We start from the raw sequence: 27,762 nt of genomic DNA on the forward strand, positions 1-27,762 counted from the left end.
CTCACTGAGTGTCTCCAGGTGAGAATCATTGATTTCATATGCAGATTTGTCTTTTAATCATACTTTAATGGGGCCTCGGCAGCGGAACCGTCATGGATTACGGCCACATATTCATCTTGGCTGGCCACGCCCCCATCCATGTAGATAATAATGTGTCTGGGGCTGAGTGATGAGCCCTGGGGGACTCCATAGATCAGCTCAGTGGATTCAGAGGTGTATGGGGTTAGGCTGACTTTCTCCATTCCTCCTATAAGGAAGGAATTGAGCCATTGAAGACATGTTCTTTAAATCTTTGACTTGTGGTGGTGTTGGATGTATGCCTTTAGTCTCCCTCATACAAGTACAATGCAGGAGGACAGGCGGCGGATGGGTGCACATACCTATGCAACAACACAGAAGCCTCACTGCACCATTTTTAGATATCGGCATGCATAGGCTGCGCTTGCGCAGTCTCGCTGGTGAGATTTTATGGTTTTAGGTGACTTTCACTAGCGGGCTTTAAGCCCGCCCCTGTTTTCCATTGGCTGGCGTCACCGTTTAGGGTAAACAGTGGTCAGCCATTGGAAAAGAGCGTCCTGTGACGTACACTTTTCTCTTTGGAGTCCGTCCCACTTGGACGGACTTCCCCAACTTACTGCTGGCATAAAAGTTTTGTTATCTTCTTTATGGGTCCAAACAGATGGCCCCATAAAGAAAATAAGAAACCTTTTACGCAAGCAGGGTAGTCCGTTCAAGTGGGACGGCTTCAAAAGAGAAAAGTCTCTGTCGAGGACATGCATGCGCAGCAAACTCCATCGATGTTAGGGCTCGGAGAGCTCCACGCGATACTGCAGCTGTAGGTTGCAGTACGGCTGTGGGACTCTTTGAGCAATACTGTGACTTTTTCTGGGGAATCTGTATTCCATTCACCTCGCCAAAGAGACCCTTTCTTTGGGATGACTTCTCCTGAATCTCCACACTCCTGTCAGTGTGTATACAGCAGCATTTGCTCCTCGGCATCTGTAGGGCTCCATACAGTGCTATCCCTCCTCCTCTTCCTCCTCCGCCTGCCTGCTCCTGCATGCAGCTGGGTCCCTGGCTGTGCTCTTGGCAGTGTGTGCGCTGCTGCAGTACCTCCCTCGGACTGTTCTGTGTGTCAGCTCTGTGCAGGACAGTCTGCTCCCCAGCGCAGGCCTCAGCCATATTAGATCGAGCTCCTCCTTACACAGGCTTCAGGCTCCACGGCGGGACCCTGCCAGCCCCCCCCCCCCGGGAACGGAGGGCAACAGGTTAGTATGTTATCCCCCCCAACCCCCATCTCTGCCATGTATCCCAGGGACCGCGACCTGGAGAGGCTTGGGCTGCCGCGCATTCGCCTTGGGGCCCTAAGCCCACATGCGGGAAGCCGCATCAGGAAACACTCAGGCTTCACTTACATAGCAAGTGCAACACACCATGCCAGGCACTAACCTCAGTCTCTAAAATCCTTCTAGGGTGTATTCATGAATACATAATTAGTTGATTATGTTATCTCCCAGCTATGATTACATTAAAAAACATACATTAACGCTTCTTTTGTTTCTTGTTAAATTCAATGCGTTTTTTGTGATCGGGAGATGTTTTTTTTTTTTGTTCGTCTCATTTGCCAAAACCAATCTCCGTTCCAAGATGGCCCCTCTTTTTCTAGGTCATAAGGATGCGCTGGAGATAACTTGGAACGCCGGAAATGGCTCATGCTGAACTTCTAAAACAAAGCACAAGGGTAAAATTGCCGCTGTTTTTAAAAAGGCACTCACTGTATTATCACTGTCAGCCCATTCTCCCCGGTCCACCGCCAATTGTTTGGTTTGTGTGGAGGGAGGCGGGAAAAAAGACCCGAGCTACAGGAAGTGATTTACAACTTCCTGGCCGGGCGACCAATCAGCTGCCTGCAGCTGTTAGCCCACCCACTATATCATCCCATGCACATCCAGACGCGAGTGAATGCGCTGGAGATAACTTAGAGCGCCGTAAAGGCCTCACGCTGAACTTTTAAAACAAAGCACAAGGGTAAAATCGCCGCTGTTTTTAAAAAGGCACTCACTGTATTATCCCTGTCAGCCCATTCTCCCCGGTCCACTGCCAATTGTTTGGTTTGTGTGGAGGGAGGTGGGACAAAGACCCGAGCTACAGGAAGTGATTCACCACTTCCTGGCCGGGCGACCAATCAGCTGCCTGCAGCTGTTAGCCCACCCACTATATCATCCCATGCACTCACAGATGCGAGTGGACGACCTGGAGCTAACTTGGAGCGCCGGAAAGGGCTCACGCTGAAATTTTAAAACAAAGCACAAGGGTAAAATCGCCGCTGTTTTTAAAAAGGCACTCACTGTATTATCACTGTCATCCCATTCTCTCCGGTCCACCGCCAATTGTTTGGTTTATGTGGAGGGAGGCGGGACAAAGACCCGAGCTACAGGAAGTGAGTCACAACTTCCTGGCCGGGCGACCAATCAGCTGCCTGCAGCTGTTAGCCCACCCACTGTATCATCCCATGCACTCCCAGACGCGAGTGGACGAGCTGGAGATAACTTGGAGCGCCGGAAAGGGCTCACGCAGAACTTTTAAAACAAAGCACAAGGGTAAAATCGCCGCTGTTTTTAAAAAGGCACTCACTGTATTATAACTGTCATCCCATTCTCCCCGGTCCACAGCCAATTGTTTGGTTTGTGTGGAGGGAGGCGGGACAAAGACCCGAGCTACAGGAAGTGATTCACAACTTCCTGGCCGGGCGACCAATCAGGTGCCTACAGCTGTTAGCCCACCCACTATATCATCCCATGCACTCCCAGACGCGCAGCGGACACGCGCAGCGGGCACGCCGCTGGCGCGCCAAAGGCGCGCCTAAGGCAAGCCCGTCTGCGCCCGTCCGCGCCTGTCCGTCGTCAGGAGCCAGGACCCCTGCTCATTCCTGATAGCTCCTCTCGAGCCTTAGCTATGCTCACCTATACTAGAGAACTCTTGTTGAAGCTTAGACCAGCCCCTCAATTATGTTCCCTTGGAGGATGGCCCGAAGGACCTTTTTCTTGCTATAACTGTAAGTACCAGCCCCCCCCCTGAAGAATATAAGAACAAAAGCTAATTCTATCACTTCCAGACCACCCTCTATCGCCGAGACATGGCCCTACACGAACCCCCCCGCTGAATCACCACACCATACTACATGGATAGGCCTCCTAGCAAACATTAGATTGCTCCCCCAACATGTCACCGCCATCTGGGATCTTTTAGAGGATACTAACCCAGATCTGGGATTTCTCACGGAAACCTGGATTAAACCATATGCGGTTCCTGTGATAGCTCTAGCTCTACCACCCAGCTTTCGCATTCAAAGACTTGATAGGCTAGAACGAGCGGGCGGAGGTATAGCCATCATTCATAAAGAACATATACCAGTTACCATACTTGACCAGTTCTGTTCGAAATTATTCGAATGTCTTATTTTTAAAATTGAACTACATCCCCAACTGAGTTGGAAAGGAGCACTGGTTTATAGGCCCCCTGGACCAATAAACAACTTTAATGGTCACCTTTTAGAATGTATTGCCCCCCCATATTGCTGCTACCCGAAATTTCCTACTTCTAGGAGATTTTAATATTCATAGTGAGGACTTAAACAACTTAGACGCCAAAACTTGTCTAGATGACTGGGCATCCCAGGGGCTTCTCAAGCTCAACAGTGATCCCACTCATCTAGCAGGACACACCCTTGATTTAATTCTTTCCAACTCTCAATTCATTGAATATAGAGATACTCAACGGCTTACTTGGTTGGATCACTCTGTAGTTAATTTCCATCTGACAAGCCCCCCTATCTCACCTTCTTCCCTACCCCTTACAGGTAGGTGGTACAGACACTGGCATAAAATCAAAGCTCATCACCTTGCCTCTTCTTTTTCGACATGGGACATTGACACCCGCAATTTCAATGACGAACAACAGCTAAACCATTTTAACAACACTATCTCCAGCGTACTGGATGAAGCGGCACCTTTAAAGCCGGCCACTCACCCCCCCAAAAGCTCTACTGCTACTACAGAATGGTACTCCCCGGCCCTACGGATTGAAAAGAGTGAATGTAAAAAACTGGAGCGCACCTGGCGACTCACACACCGAGAACAAGATAGAACTAAATACAAATGCGCATTAGCAGTTTATCATAATACCATTAAAACAGCGCACAAAATGCACATTACTCATTTATTGGAGAAGGCTGGATCCAATTCCAGGGAACTATTTAAAATAGTAAAAGCCTACTTTAGCCCATCAGCATGTGACACTGTAGAATCCCTCTCACAGTCCATATGCAATGATGTCGCAGAGCATTTTATCCTCAAAATTGATGCCATTCACCAGAAAATCATTGCTGCTAACACTTCTTCCCTTTCCCCTTCGGTCTGCCCTCCTGACACTTACACCACATCTGCCCAACTTCACACCTTTCCCAAGCTTCATATGAAGGAAGTGATATCCCTTATAGAAGCAATGAAATCTGGCTCACCCTTGGATACCATCCCTGCAAGGATTTATGCTAAATTTGCGGAACAACTAGCTCTCCTGATCTGCTCTATTCTGAATTGCTCCCTTAGGGAGGACCGCCTTCCATCGGCCTGGAAAGATGCGCAAATTAAACCCATACGTAAAGACCCCAAGGCCCCAACCACCGAAATCACTAATTATCGACCCATATCTCTTTTACCTTTTCAGTCCAAACTCTTTGAAAAGTACATCAATATACACCTGTCTAATTATCTGGAAACTCACAAACTACTGGATATTTCTCAGTCTGGGTTTCGGGCTAAACATAGTACAGAGTCCGCCCTTATTGAGGTTACCGATAATATACGCATGGCTACTGACAACGGTCAAGCGGCACTTTTGGGGCTGCTTGACCTGTCAGCAGCATTTGACACCATTTCACATCACACCCTACTGGAAAGGCTCCAAGACAAAGGCATTCAGGGGCTAGCACTGAGGTGGATCACCAACTTTCTTACAGATAGAACTCAAACAGTTACCATGGGATCTTTTACATCTGCCACTATCGAAGTGAGCAAGGGGGTCCCACAGGGACCCTGCCTAAGCCCTACCCTTTTCAATATATATGTCACCCCCCTGGCTAGACTCATGAGATCCTTGGGGTTCACTCCAATCTCATATGCAGATGACACCCAGCTCCTTCTAACATTTGATAAAAATACACCTAACACTGACCTATTGTTTTCCGAAGGCATAAAATCTATCGCTGCCTGGATGCATAACAACTTTTTACAACTCAACGGGGGCAAATCAGAGATCATGTTGTTTGGAGGAGCTACCACTCTCTGGTCACCTACTTGGTGGCCAGAAGACCTGAGAACCGCCCCCTCTCCCAAAGAAGTGGTTAAGAACCTAGGTGTCAAGATTGATCACAAACTCACACATAACGCACATGCCAATAACACCGCAGGTTCCTACTACTATGTTCTTGGCCTTCTGCGTAGGATTTTTCCACTTTTACCCTCCTCTACAAAAAAAACACTCATGCAGGCCCTAATATTGAGTAGGCTTGACTATTGTAATGCCCTCCTGTTTTCGTTCAACGAAAGTGCCATTAATAAACTCCAGGTAGTGCAGAATACTGCTGCCCGACTCACCAACAATGTCCAATCTAGAACACCCTCTGGACCCCTACTCAATTAACTTCACTGGCTCCCCATAAAGAAAAGGGTACAGTTCAAAATAGGTTGTATTATTCACAAAGCCAGTAATGGCAAGGGCCCCAGGTATCTCACCAACAAGCTCTCCTCCTATATCCCGTCACAAACTCTCAGGTCTAGCACCGAACATTTGTTCACCATTCTCGGAATCAAAAAAGGCTTGCAGTGGTGGCAAGGCATTTTCTTATCTTGCCCCCCGATTCTGGAATAGCTTGCCTCCTCAGTTACGCTCAGGAAACAATCTGATTCAATTTAGAAAGAGGTTAAAAACCCACCTCTTCTAAATTTCTTCCCTCCTGTTCTGATGTTCCTCCGTCCCCAGCGCCAAGATACCCTCATGGGCAGTTCAGCGCTATACAAACCAATAAATATCAAATAAATATCAAATATCAAATAATGGTCCGCTGTTGGTGGTGCTGACCTTTACCCCTCCGGAGCCCAACGTGCCGCCATATTGCCTGTTGTCTGTGCGAGTCCGTTAGATAAGAGCGGTCGAGAGAGTATCATGACAAGGAGGAGGAGCAAGCAAGGGGCAGCCGCGGGGGTGCGCCGGGGGTCAGAGCGTGGTGGGGAGGCAGGAGTCAGGGGAGGTGAAATGGATGGGGAACCTGGAAGCCGAATGCAGGAGGCGGTCAACTGCGAAGAGCAGGTGAGGGGCCCTATGGGTGTGTGGAGCGGAGGGGCAGTCTGGGTGGGCATGATAGCAGCGAGGGAGCAGGGGGTAAAGTTGAAGCAGATGTGATAGGCGAGGAAGGCTAATTTCTGGAAGGGACTGAAGCTTGTTCTTGCTGTGTGTTGCTTGAGGCAGGAATGTTTGGCTGCAGCAAAGGGCAGGTCGAGGGAGTAAATTTGGAGAGAGGAGCCACATGCATAGTAAAGTTGTGTTTTTGGTTGTAGGTCTAGCATGAGCAGATGGGCCACCTGGATGGTGACAAAGTGATTAAGACAATCTCCGAATAAGGTAGAACTGATAATGATGGTTTCGGACTGTTTCTTCATATAGATTGGGCCGTGGCATGTATTAAGTAACTGGTATAGTTTTCCCATCAGCCTTGACCGAGGTCAAATATCTGTATCACCCAGGGTCAGTGGGCTTCGTTATGTGATTTGCATGGGGAATGCACTTCAAAGGGCTGCGGAGTATAGTGTCTATTTCCACAACTAACTAACAGCAACAGTAGAACAGCAGGCGTTCTAGGATGATACTTTCTTTGATGACGTCTTCTAGGGTTTTGAGATTGATTGTGACATTATCCACTGGTAGTCCCTTTAATTCCTGCCTGCAGTCTTCCAGCACCCCTATATTCAGTGCCAGGGTGTCAGCTGTTCCCCTTGCTTTGAAATTAAATGGAATTACATTTATAAAGCGCACTCAACCTGAAGGTATCAAGGCGCTGTATATTTTAAATGAGCCATGGGATACGTGAAACTGAAAAAAGACTCCAAGTCACCCTCATCGCTCACAAGTTCTTGCTTCTGGGCAACTGTTTGGACAAGATGTAAAATGTGCAAACATGGCTGCCTCTGTTCTTACACTTTTCTCTTCCTCCCATGCGGATGCGCAGCCACTCCCGCTAACAGGATGTCCATAATTAATATTCAATTAAACCGAGGTATCGTGGATCTATGCCGCTAGCTTGCAGTTTTGTTTAGCCAACACATCGGAAGCGGGTCACCCGATGAAGGATGAAGGTAAGGAAGTAACAGGGCTGGGGGAGGGGGTTTCATTAAGTTTAAACCATTTGCTTTTCTAACGGTATTGTATAGTAAAGCAAATAGCTTTAACTTAATTAAAGGCGAGACCTATTGCATTTGTAATGCTTGTTAAAGTATGGGGCTGGCTGGTGATATACACATGCAAGGTATACTTCTTTCTGCTTCCTAGCCTGCACCTGCCTTCACAGTGAGTGGCTCAAGGCACAGGGGAGCCAGCCTACAAACGCACTTCACACTTAACCCTTTCTGTGCCAAGCACATAACGTTTACTGTAGGAAAGGGCCCCTTTTTGCATGGCTACCCCCACTTTTTGCCTGACACTTTATACACCTTTGACTTGGTGTGCAATGAGCAATGAGACCCAGGACCTGTATTCTTTCCCAAAGCTATACTTCTGTACCCACAATAGGCACATCTCTGGCCACAGGTAAACCCCTAGTAAAAGATGCCATGGGGCCCAAAGGCACTGTGAACAGGGAAAGTCTCTAAGGGCTGCAGTACCTATTGTGCCACCCTTTGATGCCCTGTACCTTAACACCCACACACTGCCATTGCAGGCTGCCTTCTTTGGTGCAGAGAAAAGTGAAGAGTCAACATAGCACACATCCCTGTGTGTCATGACTGCAACGCACTGCCTGGTGCTTAGGTAAGTCACCCCTCTAACAGGCTGTGCACTAGCCTCAGGTGAGCGGACAGTGGCATACTCCTGTACCCCTACCGTGTCTACATTCTTAGACATTGTAAGTGTAGTACAGCCATAAAGAGAATATGGTCTGGAAGTTGGTCATTAAGTACTCCACAGATCCATAATGCCTTTACTAAAATCTGGGAATTTTGGTAGCAAAGTTCTCAGCACATTAAACCCACACTCATGCCAGTATGGAATTTGATGTAGAATGCACTCAGGGGCATCTTAGAGATGTAAAACGACCAGCCCGGTGTGGTTTCGGAATGGAGGCCAACCATTTGCCACCACCAGACAGGTTTCTTGATCCCTGATTAGAGAGCTTCCACTTTCTGGATCCAGGGACAAAGCCCATCATGGGCAGAGGTATCATGCCTCCTCCCCCAGGATGGGCTGTGTCCATGAAGGGGAAGCTTGAAAGGCCTACTGCATTTGTGAGCTGTCCCTGCCTTTTGCTGCCCCGGGGGGAAGAAAGACTGTAGTATTTTTTTAGGTGGGGGCATTGACAGGCCCTTTCTAGACAGCCCCCACCCCTGCATATATATAAAATAAAAAATTCCCTGGGGCCTAGTGGGCTTTCCTACCCCCCCCTCCCCGGGTCAGATCAGGGGCTATTGCCCCCATCTGCCTCTGGGGGGCAGAAAGTCTTGTGCCTTCTTTGGGGGGTAAGGTGGGGACACTGGCATGCCCATTCTGGGGCATTATATGCCCCTGGCATACAAAATATCCCTGGTGCCTAGGGTGATTTCTGCACCCCTGGGGGGGGGAGATTGGGGGCTACTGCCCCCATCTGTTCCTGCGGGGAGCAGAAAGGCTGTCTGGCAAAACTTTCTGGAGGGAGCATAGGCCCTTGCCAAGGCCCCCCCCCCAGGTGGCTAGTGGGGGAATGGTACCATTGGAAAGGGGAGATTCTCCCCTTTCCAATGATACCTCTCCCATGTTTTTCGGTGCTCGGGGCGGAGATAGCCCCACAAGCACCAAAACTGTGAAACTGAAACTAAGTTTCAGTTTTGTTTTCATTGTAATGACGACAGCGCACCATGTGCACAACCGTCATTTCAATGAAAACCCATTTGGACATTTACTGGTAAAAAGACCAGTATCAGAAGACCTGTCCGCCAAGAAAAAATCTATTTACAAAAGGAATTTTGTTGATTCACACATGCAACATATGCACTTCCAGAATGCTGAGCGGGGAGATAGGTACAGGTCTTATGTGACCAACGCCGTCATCTGCAAGCGCCCGGAGGAGGAGGCCGGGCTGGGCCAGGACTCTTGGCTTCATTCCTCTTCAGTGGAACTGCACGAACATCTGAAAGTTTGGTAACATTCATTACTTTATACCATCTTTGCCTTTGTTCCTAGTCCCCACTTACTCGGGACTTGTATACATCTTGTCACCGCTAATTAGACTAAGAGCGCCACCAGGGGATTGTGAATAAGAGCTTGTGGGCAATTTTGAACCATTCTGTACGAAAAGTCGTGTACTCCCGTGTGCTTTTATCTCTTTTGTATAGCAAAGCTAGTTGTTTATGAGGGGTAATTGCATAACTGTATATATTTCACTCTCTTCTGAAGTCACGACAAAGGTTTTAGCTCCATACTATTGACCAAGGAGTAGTTGTTACGTACCGGTTATTTAAAATGGGGAAAAGAAAGTTGCACTCTAGTCCTCCGGGTACAAGAATGTCCAAGGCTAAAGAATCCAGTACATCCTTAATGAAATATCTGACGGCGGCAGTAGGAGCCTTAGAGAAACAAATCTCCAATGTTGAGGAGAAACTTAACAAGGGGTTGTCTGGCTTGACCGCCACTAGTATAAATGATTCTCCCTGCCATGAATCAAATGGCGAAATAGTTATTACTATAGCAAATGAATCTCCCCACGATTTTCGTAGTTGGTGAGTGCAGAAGGGTAGCGATGAGATTTCTGTAATCGATCCAGAGGGGGCAGAATTACCCCCCCCCCCCCCACAAAAGAGTATGTGTATCAAAGAAACCTGCCCTTACTGTATTACCCCTCAGATCCATGAAGCTCCGTTAACACCCAAAGACCTAAAGACTAAAAGGAGAGCCTTGACCGGAAAGGAGGGTTCAGCTAAAGAGGCGGCAAGAAATAGAACAAAAGTTTGTCCAAAACCTGCTAGCAATCACTATTTAAGTAAAGGATTGAAAAATTAAGAACTTGGTGATATTGTGAAATCCATTGCTGACCTCACTATGTTTGTTAAAGAAGCTGTAGCTGCAATGGGAAATAGATTGGGTCAAATAGAGTCCAGCTTGTCTACTCTTACAGGACAACTGAAAGATGAAAGTAGCAAACAGGTTGTTCCTGGTAGGGTTAGTAATATACAGCCTAGTCAGCCGTCCAGAGATTGCTTTCTTGTGTCCAGGAACCATATAAATAGTGGGCAAAGAACCTCCTCGTCCGCCGCAGATAAGCCTAGTAAAATAGAAAATAGAAAACCTTACCATCAGGTTCAAGGTAATATTTTGCCCAGTTTGAACCTCCCCCCAGCAGCAGCCCCTTACACCTTGGTTTTGGCTAACGTCCCTCTATTGGAGGAGGGTGAGAGGGAAAACTGGGAAACGCTAGGAAATAAAGCTATAGGACAGAAGACAGGTTTCACTCAAGAAATGTTTCATTCATTCAAAATGGTGAGACGAGTGAGGTGGCTAGGATCGAGCAGAAAGTCTTTTGACGGGGATTGTATAGTGCTATCAATTGCTTCTCCTCCCGTAGTACAAGAAATCCTGAACTGGGTAGGTGCTAACAGAAGGTGGGCTGAAGGGATAAACGTGCTCCCTCTTGGATTTTTCTATCAACCTAAGATGACCGACAAGTATAACATCTCCTCAATTGGTCATCCTCTTAACAACCCACTGAGATATAACCTGGAAGTATCAAATAGGTTTGGTCCCCTACATTTGTTAGAGGATGTGGATTGACATATACAAGCCAGGGCTCCTCGAAAATGTAAAATCAACACTTGCTACCCAGCCCCCCCCAAATGAGGAAAAGAAGGTCCATTTTAAAGCTCCAATAGTTGCAGCATCTCACCCCCCCCCCCCGGTGGCGACAATATGAGTATGGCTATGGAAGAGCAGGTACAAAATGTACAACTGAATAAATTGTTACAATCAGATTCAAGAACAGCTGGTAGACATGTGAGCAACATTTTAGTCCCTAGAGAAACAAGAAGGGAGAAATTTGGGATAGGGAGTGTTGCATCATGTGGAATCCAATAGTCGTATTTCCAGGGGCGGGCAAGGGTAGCTTTTTGGAATATATCTGGGCTCCAATCCAAGATTAATAACCCAATCTGGGGAGACTTTATCAGGAACTTTGATATTATGTGCCTACAGGAGACCTGGACTTTGGAGGAAATTCATCTTGATGGTTTTAGAACGTTTCATGTCCCAGTGGGTTGATCGAGTCAAGGGGGAATTTGAGTGTACGTTACCAATCTGTAGGGGATTGTGGGGATAAAAATGGTAAAATCGTCAAGTTGTTATCAAATTGTTGTCATCAAAGTGTCTCCACTAGTTGAATTAGTTATCATTAATATGTATAATAACATGGATAAGGGTTCCGCTATTGATATGTTACATGATCTTAACGAGGAACTTAAGAGTTTAAGTGATAACCCAGGGAAAGATTCCATCTTTATATGGGGCGGGGATTTTAATAAAAACCTCTGCCAACAGTCCTTGTGCGGGTGCGGCGATTGGGAGATTGATGACATGGACCACCAGCCCCATTTTATCCATTCCAAGGGGGGAGACAGTTTTAATGAAGTTATGGCAACACACAACCTAGGATTTGCAAACATGCTGTGTTCCCCACCTGTCGATTTCAGCCCCACATTTGTATGAAGAGGTCATAGTACTTTGATCGATTTCATTATCCTTTCTAACTGTTATGCAACATGGGCAGCGGATTTCCTTACACACACAATTGAGATTAGTGACCATCTCCTGCTTAGCATCAATATCTCATTTCCCCATAAAAAGGCAAGTTCTCTGGTTGAGAGTTTAGCCCGGACTCAAGGGTGTGTGCTGGAACGACAGAATGGGTTTTCTTTACGATGGGCCAAGAGCGACCCAGAGGCTACTAATTTGAAAATAATGATACAGGCAAAAATCCCAATGTTAAAGTGCCTGCAAGATGATTCATCATATACCAATATATTGGTTCCTTTACCGACATTAAGAGGGTAATCCAAAAAACTCTGAATTGCCCATGTAGAGATTTAAAACCCCCCAAAAAATGGATGGTTTGACTCTAATTGTACTAAGGCTTATTCCCTTTTAAAAATGGCCCTCCAAAGAACCTTGAGGGACAGCGAGGAAGTTAGGAGGCGCAGGAAGGAATAGAACCTAGCGAGAACTAAGCGCAAGAGGGAAATTAAAGAACCGGCCTGGACTAATCTGTATGAAGCCTCGCAAATGAGGGACTGCTCCCTTTTTTGGGTAGCTATCAAGGCACCTTTTTTTAGATCGGGGGACGGAGGAAGAATTGAGGTGGCTATCTCTGAAGATTCATGGATTGATTTATTTTCAGAAGTGTACAACCAGGGGGAATAAACAAAATAGTAGCTACGGAACATGACATCCAGGAGGGGGTAGCAAAATTTGTACCAATTAATATCAACATTACAAATGAAGAAGTACTTGCAGCCATAAAAGATAGTAAGGGAGGCAAAGCGCCGGGCCTGGATGGGACCCCGATTGACTTATATAAATACTCCACCGAGCTTTGGCCCCCATTATTAACCTGAGACCTTGAAGCAAGCTGTGAGAAGGGTTTCATCAAATCTTGGTCTGAGTCAATAATCATCCCCATTTTTAAACAAGCATTTGCAATGCAATAGGTCTTGCATTAGTAAAGTTTGAGCTATTGGTATTGTGAATGACACATTTTTTATTTATATGTTGGTTTTGAAAATAGCGAAATTAATAGCTTTGTCATTTACAATGCCAATAGTAATAACTTTCGCAAATGTGACACCTACAGCGCTGGGATACTCTGAGTAACTGTGCGCTTTACAAATGCAGGATAACATAACATAACATAACATAACATAGCATTTGTAATACAATATGTGTTGTATTTACGTGACTTAGATGTATTGCTATTACAAATAAAAATGGCTTTTAATTTTTTTAAATAATTAATACGTAAATAAAAGTTATTGTAATTTAAATTGGCAATAGCTTAAACATTTCTAAATAACTTTTGTGAAGATTATGTTCATTGTATTTTATTGTGACGAAAATCCAAGAACAGAAGTGAAATATTAACATCTTTTTGTGACATTTATAATAAAGCTTGAAACATTGAGAGAACATATTTGAACCAGTTGTTGTTGAATGGTTGCACAGATTGATGCTGTGGTGGCGCTGGGTGATGTAGTGGCGACGAGTGATGCTCTGGCGTTCAGTGATGCTGTGGTAGCGCATAGTGATGTTGTGGTGCCCCTGAGTGATGCTGTGGTGGTGCTGAGTGCTGCTGTGGTGATGCGATAGATAGAGGGAGGGCGATAGATAGATAGAGGGAGGGCGATAGATAGATAGAGTGAGGGCGATAGATAGATAGAGCTTAGAAGAATGGCCTAGTTTCAAATTGAATACAGAGTGAGAATACAGAGTACCAGCAGCTATATCATAGACAACACTTCAAGTTAAAACAAATGTTCAAACTACAGTTATACTAAAGCTGTCCTTTGCTTTTAAGAGATGAACACTTCAGAAGTGTACATTAAGTTTAGCTGTACAACCTGGACTGAGAATTTATCCAGTGTCTATTCTACTCTCTCTTTTATCATTCCCCTTCCCCCAGGCCTGCTGTATAACTCCTCAATAGTATTGTAGAGTTGGCTGTGAGTGTGATGAATAATGGAAAATATTCCTGCTCCTGTGGGATCCTGACTTCCAGGTTAGTGTACCCTGACAGACTGCCTAGTTATCTTTCCTATCTGTGCCTTGTACTTGGATACCACATTATCTGAACCCCTTCCATGCTCATGACGAGCTCAGCTCGTCATGCAGCACAGTGCTCCTGTGCTCATGACGAGCTGAGCTCGTCATGACCATACCCGTTTTTATTGCTGTCCAGCACAGCAGAGGAATCGCTCAAGCAGTGATGAGGTTAACTCTTAGATGTAGTCACTAATTTACAACACGAGATCAGTTCAACTAAACCTGTGTGAAAGGTTTTATCAATTGATTAATACAGATTAAACAAGAAAGAGCTGAGAGATTTTATGGTACATTTAGATCATTGTTTAGCTGAGCGACATTCTAAAACAAGCGGGTGACAGTCCGGTGCATCTTATAGGTCCATTGTTGCCTCGTACATACAGCTCTGTTCGTAAATAATGTGTGCCAGCAATTTGAGCCCTGTAGCTTCGTAGTGAAGCTCTGAGAGAAACAAGCAAAAGCACGGCACGTTGTGTAGAGCTTGTAGACATCTTGTAATGCAGGTTTACTGTGCCCTCAGGGGCAAGCTCGGGGTTGTACCCATATTCATTGAATAGAGGTTGTGGTGTAACACACCCTGAATTACATTGGCCACGCCCCTTTGCGAGACCCCCCAGATTTTTCATCCCAATTAAAGCCCTGCTTTGATCTGATGGTAAACGTGTGTGCTGGAACTTGATGGCAAGCACACTGGGAGTGTCACAGGTCCTATGTTGATACCATTGAGGCAGAAACTTGTGTGTTAAGAGGAGGGCAAGAATGTAAATTAGCTGTGAATGATATGTCAGTAAACACGTAGGTGGAGGGGAATTTGAGGGTATGCACCCAATCTTACAGGCAGATCCATCCATAATGACCACAACCATATGCCTAACCCAAAGTGTGCAGTTTTTTTGGGGTGGGGGAGCGGAGGGCGGTAGTTTTATATAGAGGGAACTAGACCTGGATGTATCTGAGTGCTTTACATGAGCACCTGTTGTCTTACAAACAGACACATTCATTTTGTTAGGCACAGGGATATTAAGTGATTTGTCCAGAATCACAGGATGTTGAGCGTCCCTGCCGAGACTCGAACTAGGTTTCACAGCTTCGAAGTCGACTGCTCTAGCCATTAAGCCATAATGCCAAACTGTCCACATTCAATAGAAATTCTGAATGTGTGGATCAGGCATTGAGAATGTACGTATGCAAATTTGACTATGTCCGCAAAACTGGGTTGAAACTGGGTTTGCAAAAATAGCTAGCTAATCGGCTCTAAATTACGTGAGACAGCAATAAAAAAAAACACGGTATGCTTCAATTAGCAGCAGGATGAAGTTAAACAGTATGAAAACATGAGCTTTACATCTAACACGGATGCAGTACATTAAAGAACTTTTCAGAAGACTTCCAGGAAGACCTCCTTCTAGTGCAGACATAATGCGGCCCCAGAGGCGGCACTTTCATGACTTGTCTGCATCGTGGATTTCTGTATTGGCAACTCCATTCGGAACACAGATCTACGAGCATTACACTTAACACGAAGGTACGCTCACACACACATTCCAAAACTATACAAATCCTTGCATCGCAAGCTGGATTATTACTTTTTAATACAACCCAACCGGTCACACATGCTAGTCATGGGCATAGTATTATGCAGTGCCTATAATTAGGATTATCACAGGAATGCACATTTACATTTATGAAACACCATTGTCCACCTATCGGAAAATGCTGCAGTTTTTCACCACTGATGGGAGGGGTTTTAAATAAGATGTGCACAAGAGATTGGAAGATATGATGCCATGTTATTCACCATGCGCAAATCAAAGCAAAGATAGAATCAATATTAGATTATATTTAAAACAAGTGTGCGCCTTGACAAGTGAGCGTGGGCCGGAATACGGAGAAAGGGGTAGGTGTGGGAAAGGTGCAAACCACGATCAGAGGAAGCATTGGTAGTTCCAATGGTATTTTTCAAGACGTTGCCTCCCCTCCAACATCCCGAATCCCCGCATGGCGGCTGAGCTTTAACAGGGTGGGGGGTAAATGAAAAAGCCACAGGAACAGTAATAGCTCTTCACTTGACTGCAGCTGGCAGTAACAGCGGGAGCAGCGCAGATAAGAGCGCCTCTGCGTGTGTGCCTGAGAGGAGCAGAGAGCGTCCCCCTGACAGCCCTCTGACACTTTTTCCCCCTCTCCCGGCTCCCTTTTGTCTCCCCCACCAACCCCTAGGATCCATGATAGCTGGACAAGTCAGCAAGCCGCGCTGCTGTCGCTGCAGAATGAGATGAAGGCAGAGGCGAGAAGCGAGGAGGCGGCGGCTGCCACTTAAGACAGAGAGCTGAGCGAGCCCCCGAGCGAGCCCCTGCCCGAGTTCGCCAACCCCGATGACAGCCAGGAGGCCCCCGGCAAGCTCTAAAAACAAGCATTACCCCTTCCTCCGCCTCCGTTGCTGCTCGTCGTGGTTCCTCCGCGGGCGCCGACGCTCGTCCCCAACTCCCCGCTGCCCTGCCCCTCTTCACACTGGGTCTCCGAGGTAAAAACGAAACCGAAACTTAAGAAGCTCACGCGCGTGACCAAATCCTAAAGCGCGCGTTGTAATCCGACTCTGCCATGACTCTGTCATGCTGTTTCAATGCTGCGCGTGGTGCGCGTGGCCAGCTTCTGTCTCCAGTCCTTGTCGGATGAAGTCGGCTGAACCGACAGCTATAGGCTCTCAGCGAGAGCGCGCTTTCGCATGCTTTTCGCAGCGAGACCTAAAAAGGGGACCGAGACAACCCCGCTTGTTACCGCCCCATATCCTTGCTCGGCTCATTCATGAAAGTCGCAGGCAGGGTCATGTTGAACCGCCTCCAACAATGGGCAGAAGACAAGAATGTCCTAACCCCAGTTCAATATCGGTTCAGGGAGGGGCGGGGCACTGTAGAGCAGGTGTTACATTTCTCCGTTTTACAAGGAAAATATATTCAGGCCAAGAAAGGTAAATTGTACGCAGTATTTGTCGATTTAACCGTGGCATTCGACTGCATAATTCATAGCCGGTTATGGCAGATTTTAGCAGATCTAAAGGTAGATCAGGTACTTATATTATTTTTAAGACAACTGTATGCGGGTTCTACGGCTAAGGTGAGATTTGGCTTAAAAGGAGAATGCACCAAGCCCTTCCACGTAAGAAAAGGAGTTAGACAAGGCTGTGTCCTTGTCCCTTTCCTTTTTACTCTATACACCAATGACTGGGAAAAGGAACTGGTGGCCAGAGTACGAGACTCACCCCAGGTTAAAAACAATCAGATTGTCTCGCTCTTATATGCTGACGACGCCGTTTTAATGGCGAGAACCCAATTGGTCTTCAGACGGCACTTGACACCTATATAAATTTCATGAATAATCGGGGACTGAAACTTAACGTTAAAAAAACCTTTGTTATGTCCTGCGGTCGAGGAAAAAAGAGATCTTGTCCCTTGGGCGCTGGGAGTGAGAAAATCACACCTACTAAAATATTCTCCTACCTAGGTATTGTTTTAGAGGAATTAGGATCCTGGGGACCAGCCATAAAAAACAGGGCATTGCTGTTTAAAAGATCAACAGCGGCCTTAATGATATTCGCCAAAAAGATGGGGAAAAGCCCCCCGGAAATCCTTTTGAAAATTTACCAGGCCAAGTGCATTAGTATAGCTGTATATGGAGCAGGCGTATGGGGAGTCTATGATACATCACCTATTCAAAGGGTAGAACATGCTTTTTTAAGATTCATTTTAGCTATTCCTCAAAGTACATCTATTTTTAACTGTCACACAGAATTGGGGATTTGATACATCAGTGATGTAATTAATATGCAACCCCTATTGTTATGGCATCAGCATGGACCTCACCTGATCTAGTTTTAAACAGGGAAATAATCAAAGATTCTATGGGCTTAGACCAGGCCACAAAGATCCCACGGCTGAACTACATCCGTAACCTCACTAATGATATGGGGAGGCGCGAGTTTTACGTTAAACCAGACTCTTTATATACTATATCTAGGAAAGATTTAAAGGCACTCTGTTGGTATCATTTTGATACCCTAAGATTAGGAGTGGAGCTAAACAAGAAAACTGTAGTTCAACATCAACTTACCCTGGTCTCAGCCTCAATTCAAACTTACCTAGTCTGGGGTCAAGAGGGGTTTGATAGGTACATCCTGACCAGATTCAGATTTGATTACTTCTTTTGTTTAATTACCCTTCCTAAAACAAATGATTGGTTCAGAAAGCTCTGCAAATGTCCGTGCGATAACCTATCTGATCAAACTACATTGGACGTGATATATTTTTTTAAGTTTTATTCATCACAAAGGGCTAGATGGATTAAACCTTCCTTAAAGCAGGGTTAATGGCGACAATGTTGCCTGGCCCTATTGTTTTTACAACTTTTAAATGATATGTACTGTGTTGGTATAATAACCAGTTTCTTAAAAGGTATCTTGAGGAAAACGAAAAGTTCAACTTTTTAAAAAATTTTTATGGATGTATAATTGACATGAACTGTAATTCGTTTGATTGTATCAATTATTGAATGAATTGTCGCTTTTATGATTTTATAAAATTGTGAAATCGAATAAAGCTTTTCTACTACTACTACTACAGTCACACAAACCAACCTCTGTATGGAATCTTACTTCACCTGGGACACACTTGAGGAGCCAAAATTAGTCCCAGAAAAAACTGCTCAAACCAGTCCCTACTTTCCGGGAACAATCTCTCTCTTTCCATCAATACCTTCTCTCTCTCTCTCTCACACACACACACACTACTCTTGTCTGCTCGATTTCCCTCTACTCACCCTCCCTCCTTCTCGTGAAATCTGCTCCATTTAACCTCGGGGAGTTCTGGAAAGTTACCGAGGCACCCAGAGCAGGCCCAGGCTTTAAACCTCACCCTCAATGGCTTCAGCCTACCGGGGAAGTGCCCAGTGGAACAAAAGGTCTGTCTGGCCCAGTTCTTTACCTGTTTTTTATGTTGTTATTCGCACTGTTTGAACTTAAAAAAATACTTATTTTGAACATAAAGACGATGGCCTTCTTGCGGGACACTAGAACATCTTCTTTAACACCAGGAAAGGATGTATGTTCGAAAACAGTCTGATAACGCTTATCTAGCCGTGGTTTGAAAGACCAAAAATAGGATTTTAGAATCATTTCCAGTTAATAATACAAGTTCCTGCCGTGCACGCAACCCAATGCACTGGATTGCAAAGTCATATCGGAAGAATGGCGCTTTGACAAGTAGATGTATGTCATTTGTGAATAGTTCCTAATTGCCTGCTTTGTAGAGCAGTATCTTGGCTGTGATAAAACGGACTTCAGAAAAGTGTCGGGAAATTGGATGGGATGGAACAGCCACTGGCGCCGGAATACTTAAAAAGACGGCTCAAAAACAGCTAACTTTACACTTGGAGCTTTTAGCATTGTATATTTGGGCCTCAGATGTATCTTGCAGGCATAGCCTGCCGTCACTGTCGGAGAAAAGATCTATGGTGGAGTCACGCCCATTCTCGCCACTAGAGGGCAGCAGTCCTACATGAGAAGCTAGGCCCAATATTTCATGTACATGATAAGCAGCCGATAGTACACCAGGAGCTGCCCTCCTTTCCAGCTGACCACGGAGAATCCACATTCAACAACTGTCTCTGACATGCCCCTGAAAATGCATATTGCTCATTTATTTTCATGCGAATTTCACCACACAGGGGTGCCTGCTTTCCATATACTAAAACCTGACCAAAAAAGTCACAAACAATACTAATTGTCTGACTCAAACAGAAAACAGACGCTGGTCTCCGACGGAATGTTCGAGCCGAAGGAGAGAAGATGCAGGATTCTGACAGCTCTGCGAGGCATACTAATGGAAATACAGCGCTATGCAAATCGTGGTTAACATAATATGTGGCACTGAGTGAAAGGTGCTGTGCAGATAGATGTGGGAGTGCGGGCAAAGCCTATGAGCCGTGGGCAGCAATAAACACAGGTCAAATACAACAAGATGATAGACGAAGTGCTGAAACTTTTCAACCACTCACCCCCAGACACAGATCTGGGATTAATCCATCATTCTTTTGCTCACCTTGCTTCTGACACAAGCTTCTCTGCACCTTCCTTAGCTCGCCTGAATTCACTTACAGCTTAGCTCCATCACGCCGGTTCCAAGCTGTTGGCAGGGCAGATGGGGTTGTTGGTAGATCCATTGACAGAGTGCCTCTTGTGACCTGCTGCAGGACATTCAAAAACCCTGAAGCCTACTGGAGAAAACTGAAAATAGACAACTGCGTTTGATAGGTAAGGCTTTCACGTCACAGAGTCTCTTGAGGAGTTTGGAGACAGAGGTCAGTGCTGATACACCGGAGAGCAGTATTTGACAGGGGGACGCAAGTTCAATGAAGGATTTATAAGGAGAGAAAAATCACCGACGAGGGTCTCAGGGCGCTGGAGATGCTTACTTCTTCGTGGTGAAGAGAACAGCCAGGTCTTGAGTCCTCTCCTGGGTTGCCGCAACGATGAGGCGGTCCTGAGGTGCAAGCAGATGGCAAGTATAAGCAAAAAGTGAAGGCCAACAGATAGCTGTAGGTGCCACTGAAAGACTGACAGAAGGTACTCTACCCTACAACCGGGCACACCCAAAAACAGGACTGGACTGGGGGACCAGAAGCAGCCCTGCCAAAATGTGCAAACCAGCCCCGCTCCCTTCCCTTGCCCCCACTTCCCTCCTCTTCTCTCTTCCCTCTCCCTCTTGTGCCTGCTGTAATTTCTGAGAAAACCCTGGGCTGGTTTTTCTAGGCAGAAGAAGGCCATTGCTGGTGGATGGCAGACTACAGCAGTAGCCCCCCTGCCTACAAACACGGATTGCACTGGCTGCAACCTACTGGGGAAATGCACAGTGTAATCCCAGGTCAGTCCGGCCCTGCCCAGACATTTCCCTTGGGCTGCAGCAGTTAGGAGAGCCAACATCGACGGATCCAGGGATACCCTTGCAGAACACGTGGGGCTGATCAAGTGGCTGAATTTTGTTGTTGATACTTATATGACTGTGAGCTGCAGCTGCTCTTACTCAGCGAGTACAACTTCCCATTACATTTTGAAAAACTCAAGCAGCGTATAGTACTTACTCAGTGTTAGTGAAATTTGTACATTTTAAATCTACAGCCCAAGATCACCTCCTGTTACCGAATTATCCTAATTTGTGCAATAGCGATACATGCGATTTACGGCAGTTGAAAATTACTTCTAAATGTTCTCTCCACGTCATGCTACCCATAGTATTTGTTACTATTATATAGCTTCAAGCTTCACAGTGCCAATAAGACTTACCAGGGTCACAGTGTTGTGTGTTGATTTAGATACCGTATATAGGTTTCCCGATTTATGTCCTTATATAGGCACAATTCGCATTGCACATATTTAGGCTCAGAAATCCAACTCTTATTTAGTCATTATCCATGCTAACCAAATACAGGCTTGGCCACCTACATCCGTCCATCCACGTCACAACGAGTTCTTGGAAAAACAGACTCTTAAGCCTTTAGGACTTCCCCTTGCTTGGATTATTGATGTCTCCAAGAACTCATTTATTATGCATGAACATCTATTCCTTAGGGGTTCATTCATGATGTTCCTTTGCCCGACTTTTACGTCAATACTGGCATTCCTAAACACATTCAAGGTATAAATATACCTCCACTTGCCATGGCAAACTACGGTACGTTCCAGCTTTATACTTGCACGGCATAGCTATGCGGCTCGCCGAGGCAAGTTCGGAAGTAGATCGAGTCCCTGCCTGACACATTGACCAGACGCTGTCATCCTCCTCGCAGAGAATCCAGCACCAGTGTTTCTGACTCCCCTTGCGGGGTGTTAGCGATCGAGCCCCGGAAAGAGATTCCAACCTCTCTCATTCTAAGGTATGGAGCGGACTAGAACCTAGAGGGACTTTTGGCAAATCTTGGCAACACCAGTCCAAATTATAGCTACACTAGACTATAGAAAGCAGCACCTACCTCTCACCTCGTACTACACTTAGGTTAGGTATACTGGGGTAGAACTAGCTAGAAGCACCAGATGAGTATTCACATTTTAGCCTGTGTTATTTATGTATGTATTTTAATGAATATATGTCATAGCTATAAACCATGCTATTGCAGTAGTATTGTATCTTACTGCTAACCCTGTACGTATTATACTTCGTAATCTGTCTTACGATTGTAGCAGTTTATATCTCTTGCACGAAAAATAAGACTGGTAAATAAACCCTTTTTAGTGAAACTGTTATCTATTGTTTCCACGATTCTGAGACTGTTCCGATTCTAAGGTAAACAAAATAGTCATGTTAATGCGGTTGTCAGAAACTAATCCCTTCTTGTTTATTCAAGAAGTTTCTAGTGACCTCTTAGTTAGCTGGCACACACAAGTAATTAAGTTTAATGTACTCGATAGAGACATACTGACCTCAGTCCTACGTCAAAACTATAGTGTATATTATTCCAATGCACAGAGCCTATCAGGGATATAGGAACTACAGATCATGGCACCCAACAGTTTGGTAAGGCACTCATTTAACGCTAGATACTGAAGTAACTCAGTTGTGCTTTTCTCAGAGACTCTCTACTCATAATACTCCATAAGACATCTGGAGGGGGTAGGGATAATATCCGCCATACCTGAGTAGGTCGAAAATCCTATGTATTAGCTTTTTGGTGTGTTCAACGTTGAAGGATACAGTGTTCCAAAATATTGTGCACCTTACTTTTGTTCCCTTGAAACATGTCCTGCATTTTTCATTAAACAATGTCGGATAGCGACAAGAACATCGAAACCGGTGGAGCTACAGGCGACAACGGCGCACCAGCTTTTAACTTTACAGGTTTTGATACAACCGATGAGAATGCTATACTCATTCCTCTTAATTTAAGGAGAGCCATCACTCTAAAACTTATAAGGCATGGTCTAACACCAAGAGGTGGTAGAGCAGTTCTTGTAATAAAGGCACATGAATCTCACCAGACAGAGGTATTCTACTCATGGATAGTATTCCCTGAATCACATCCAGTAACTAAAATGTTTCACTTCTACAAAGAAGATGATCCACCTGAGGAATATATTCCTTTCGAGGATATTGAAATTCCACTCACATACCAGGAGCCTGAGCTATGGTTTAAAGACGCCCTAAAACATTTAAATCACATTACCAGGCTCGGTCCACTAAGTAGACCAGGAGCAACATGGACGGTTTTAGCAGGTTACACACCTCATCCTGAAATCGAAGGCATGACAGCCGTAGAATTACTTGCTCAACTCAAAGAGTTAATCAAAATCTACAGATAATTGGTCCAATATGTCATGCAGACTTTCACAGTCCAACCTCCAATAGTTATTCCAAAACAAACCTCTCACCAAGAGAATAAACTAAAAATCACTCCACAGACTTTACACGCAGTCATGGGTAAATTGCCTGCAAAACGTGAACAAATTCCATTCTGGATAGCTCAAACAATTACTCAAATCGAAGCAGGATTTCCTGATACTAGCCCTTACGATAAACACAGGATCTTAACGATCTGATTATCATTGGGGCTCACACCACATCTGGAAGACTACCACTTGGGGCACAGTTTTTGCTGCAATCTACATTAAAACACATGGTGTTCCGTCCACGGTGTAAATACCTGATATCCTGAAACAGATTCAAAACGAATACGGGGCAGAGCCTGCTCTGAATTTAGGTATGAAGTTACTGAAAAACTTTGACCAAGTCTCAACAATAATATTATCTAATATTAAAGGAGAAGCAGCATCAGTGAAAAATCCCTATGAAGAATTAGTCAGAGACAGTTTGGGTGGGAAACCAGTTAAACCACAACTGTCTGGAAGTCCTGAGAAGGACTCTATTAAACACAGTCCTACCTCTTCTAAAAAGAAGTGGCAAAATAATAAACAACAGTCAAAAGAAAAACGTTCTCAATCCCGAGGTAGGTCCCCTCAAAAGGAGGCCTCTGAAAGGATGTATAACCTCAGGAATAGGGATAATTTGAGAAAACCTTATAGGTATCATTATACTTATACACGTTCCTCTCATACCTTTCAGATATCGTCACAGACATCCGAAAGAAGAGGACAGTCAGACCACAAGGAAGAATGCATAAAGTCCAAAGACGATCAACAAGTTCAGAAAAACAAACCAAAACCTCAATTCACAAAAAATAAGGTAGCATGTCTGAAGATCAGACATGCCGAGGATTCTGAGAACACAACTCAAGAAAAGAGAATGGCTCAGACAATGCTGGACAGTGCAGCAGAAGTAATAATAGCTCACCAGAACCTGAAGGGACTTCTGGAGACAGTGGACTTGAATGAGGACATTCAAGTTGAGACTGCAGGCACCAGGGTTAACTCTCCACATAGGTTATATGAAATAACACATTACACATCGTCTAGTTTTGGATTACAGACACCTAAACTCTTTTTGTAAAACATTTGCAGTACAAAATACATATAGTACAGCATTAATAAATAACATTGTGCGTAAAAAATATAAAACCACATTAGATATTCTTAACGGTTTCTTTTGTTAAAACATAGCACTTGAAAGTAGGTATTTGACAGATTTCTCAATAATGGGGACCCAGGGTCACTTCTGTCGACTCCCACAAGGGTTCAAGAACAGCCCGGGCCTATTCTCAGCAAGTATAACAGAGTTACTAAAAATTTATGATGATGAGGCATTGTCATATATCGATGATATCTATCTGACAGACGATGACCTGGACAGGCACTTGAACAGGGTGAACACCATTTTACTGGGCTTTGCCTCTGAAGGTTATAAATTCAATTTAAAAAAATCAAGAATTGCCTATCTCAACGCCCTTTTCCTAGGATATGCACTAGCAAGTGAAGGCAAAAGCCTGGCAGCCAACTTTTTAGAAAAATGTGTGCTTCTCCAACCTCCAAAAACGCTGAAAAATTTACAGTCGATTCTAGGTTTCCTGAATTTTGGAAGAACATACATTGTAAACTACGCAGAAAGGGTTAAACCTCTCTACGAATTAATCAACCCCGATTTTAAAATCATACATTAGACACAGGAATACACAGATATCCTGCGTTCACTTCAAGCTGATATGTTAGCTACAAATCACTTACAAACACGCGTAAACGTACGCAACTTAGTGATCCGAATCGTTCCGGATCAATGTGGATTCACCTACTTAATTTTTAACGAAGGTGAAAAAGTACCAATTGCATACAAATAACATTTGTATAGACAAGCAGAAATGAAATTTACATCGACAGAAAAAATTCTGACAGCAGTTCAAACCGCTGTAGCAAAAGAAAGAGCCCTAGCACAGGGAAAAAAGCATTATGGTCGTAACCCCAGTACCGGCCTTAGAGGCAGTTACAAAAGCAAGTATTCCGAATGCAAAATCTTTACATCCAAGATGAATACATGGGTTAATTATCTTGCTGCAACTGATGTTGAATATGTTTTGATCCTTATTTGAAAACACAAGCATTTCTGCAATAAGAACATGAATGTCCTCTGCCTACTGACATTCTCCCTTTTGACCAGTACACATTTTTAATTTATACTGACGGATCTGCACATCCCACTATGGGGGGTAAACAATCTTATAGTGCAGCATGCGCGATCGTTAAAGGTGGTATGCGCCATGGCAAATTCAGACCTATGGTCACAAAAATGCAATCTCTAGGAGATTGTACAGCTCAGCGAGCTGAACTTCAAGCATTCATAATGGCACATGAAAATACGGATCCCGAATTCCCCACACTCATAGTGTGCGATTCCTTTTACTGTGTTCAATCATAAAATGAATATTTACAGAATTGGTTTCAAAATGGTTTCAAAGATGCAAAAGGTGGCACAATCAAGCACAAAATGCTTTGGGAAGAAGTAGTTCAGTTGCAAAACGGACTACAAAACACTCACATGATACACACACTGAGTCATCAATGTGATGGCGTTCACTTTGAAGGGAATTCATTGGCTGATGAAGCTGCGAAAGGGGCTGTGCAAGCGGCTTAAATAGCTGCAATCACTCGTTCAAAAACGAAAATAGACAGTGAAATAATACAGGCTGTCAATAATTCAAGCAAAGGCAGTGGTGCAGCGTTACCTAAAAAGTTTCCACTCAAATCCATACTAATATAATAAAGAGAGAGCCCAAACCTTTGAGGCGGGTAATCTCAGGAACCACAGCACCAATCACAACACCCAATACAGCGTTGGAAAGGGCAGTTGCAGCAAAGGACATAGGCTATGCAGACGCCCACCATATACATTTAAAAGGTAAAAGAACCGTGCCAGCAAAGTAGTCCCTTGTGGGTGTGTCTGCGTTGTGCTGTGGGCGTGTGCTGGGGGAGTGACAAACGCTGGGGGCGTGTGGTACGTTCCGCCCTTCATGCCATGTCTCATATCGTGTGCTAATCCCTCCCTGTTCCCTTTAAATACCCCTGCACCCCATAACCATAACCCACCCTTACTCCTTAAAATACCCCAACACCCTTAAACACTAACCCATCTTAACCCTATAAATATACCCTCTCCCCCAAAACCCAAACCTATCCCTTAACCCTAAAAATACCCCTGTACCCTAAAACCCAAACCTAGCCCTGAACCCTATAAATACCCCTGTACCTCAAACCCAAACCTAGCCCTGAACCCTAAAAATACCACTGTACCCCAAAATCCAAACCTACCCCTGAACCCTAAAATACCCCTGTACCCCAAAACCAAAACATACCCCTGAACCCTAAAAATCCCCCTGTACACCTAAACCTAGCCCTGAACCCTAAAAATAACCCTGTACCTCAAAACCCACACCTACCCCTAAACCCTAAAACTACCCCTGTACCCCATAACCCAAAACTATATCTGAACCCTTAAAATACCCAAACACCCCAAAACATATACCTCAGTACCCCAAAACATATACCCCTATACCCATACTAACCTTATCCAAACATTAGAAAAAAACATGCTTTTACCATTCATGCATTTACAACGAATTTCGTTGTAAATGTATGCGTGGTAAAAGCATATAAAATGTAATGCCATGCGTTATAATGGCATTGCAGAGTCATGGTACTTTCGTAATGAAAGTATGTGGAGTTATGGTATGCGGAAAGAAAGTTGCGGAATAATGGGTGTTTACCCTCCCCCGGTAAGTACATTGGTGGCATGGCGGCCCACATCTCCAGCAACATACTCATATTTTTTCACCACCCATTTGAAAAATGCACAGGTCTCTCTCATTGATAGCCAGCACCGACGTACACTTTTAGACACACCTCCCGTCACAAGTTCTAGAATTGCGAACTTTAGAGCTGGGGAGCTACGTTCAAATCTTGGCATCAGCTCAACATCCTGTGATTCCAGGTGAATCAATTTGTCTCCCCGTGCCTACCACAAATGAATGTGTTCTTCTGTAATGTAAATTGTGCTCATGCCATGTTGTCGAGCGCTATATAATATTGCAAGGAAAAATAAAGTAGGGAAACTCGAGTTCACACACTACTGAACGCGCACTCTTAAGTGCATCAGCAGTGCACTGTGAATCGGATCTTTTCACAGGCCTGTCACCGATAAGAAATGCTATCTAAACGAAATCCTACAAAACAATATACTACTG

This window comes from Lissotriton vulgaris, chromosome 7, assembly GCF_964263255.1.
Source record: "Lissotriton vulgaris chromosome 7, aLisVul1.2, whole genome shotgun sequence".
Classification (NCBI taxonomy): Eukaryota; Metazoa; Chordata; class Amphibia; order Caudata; family Salamandridae; genus Lissotriton; species Lissotriton vulgaris.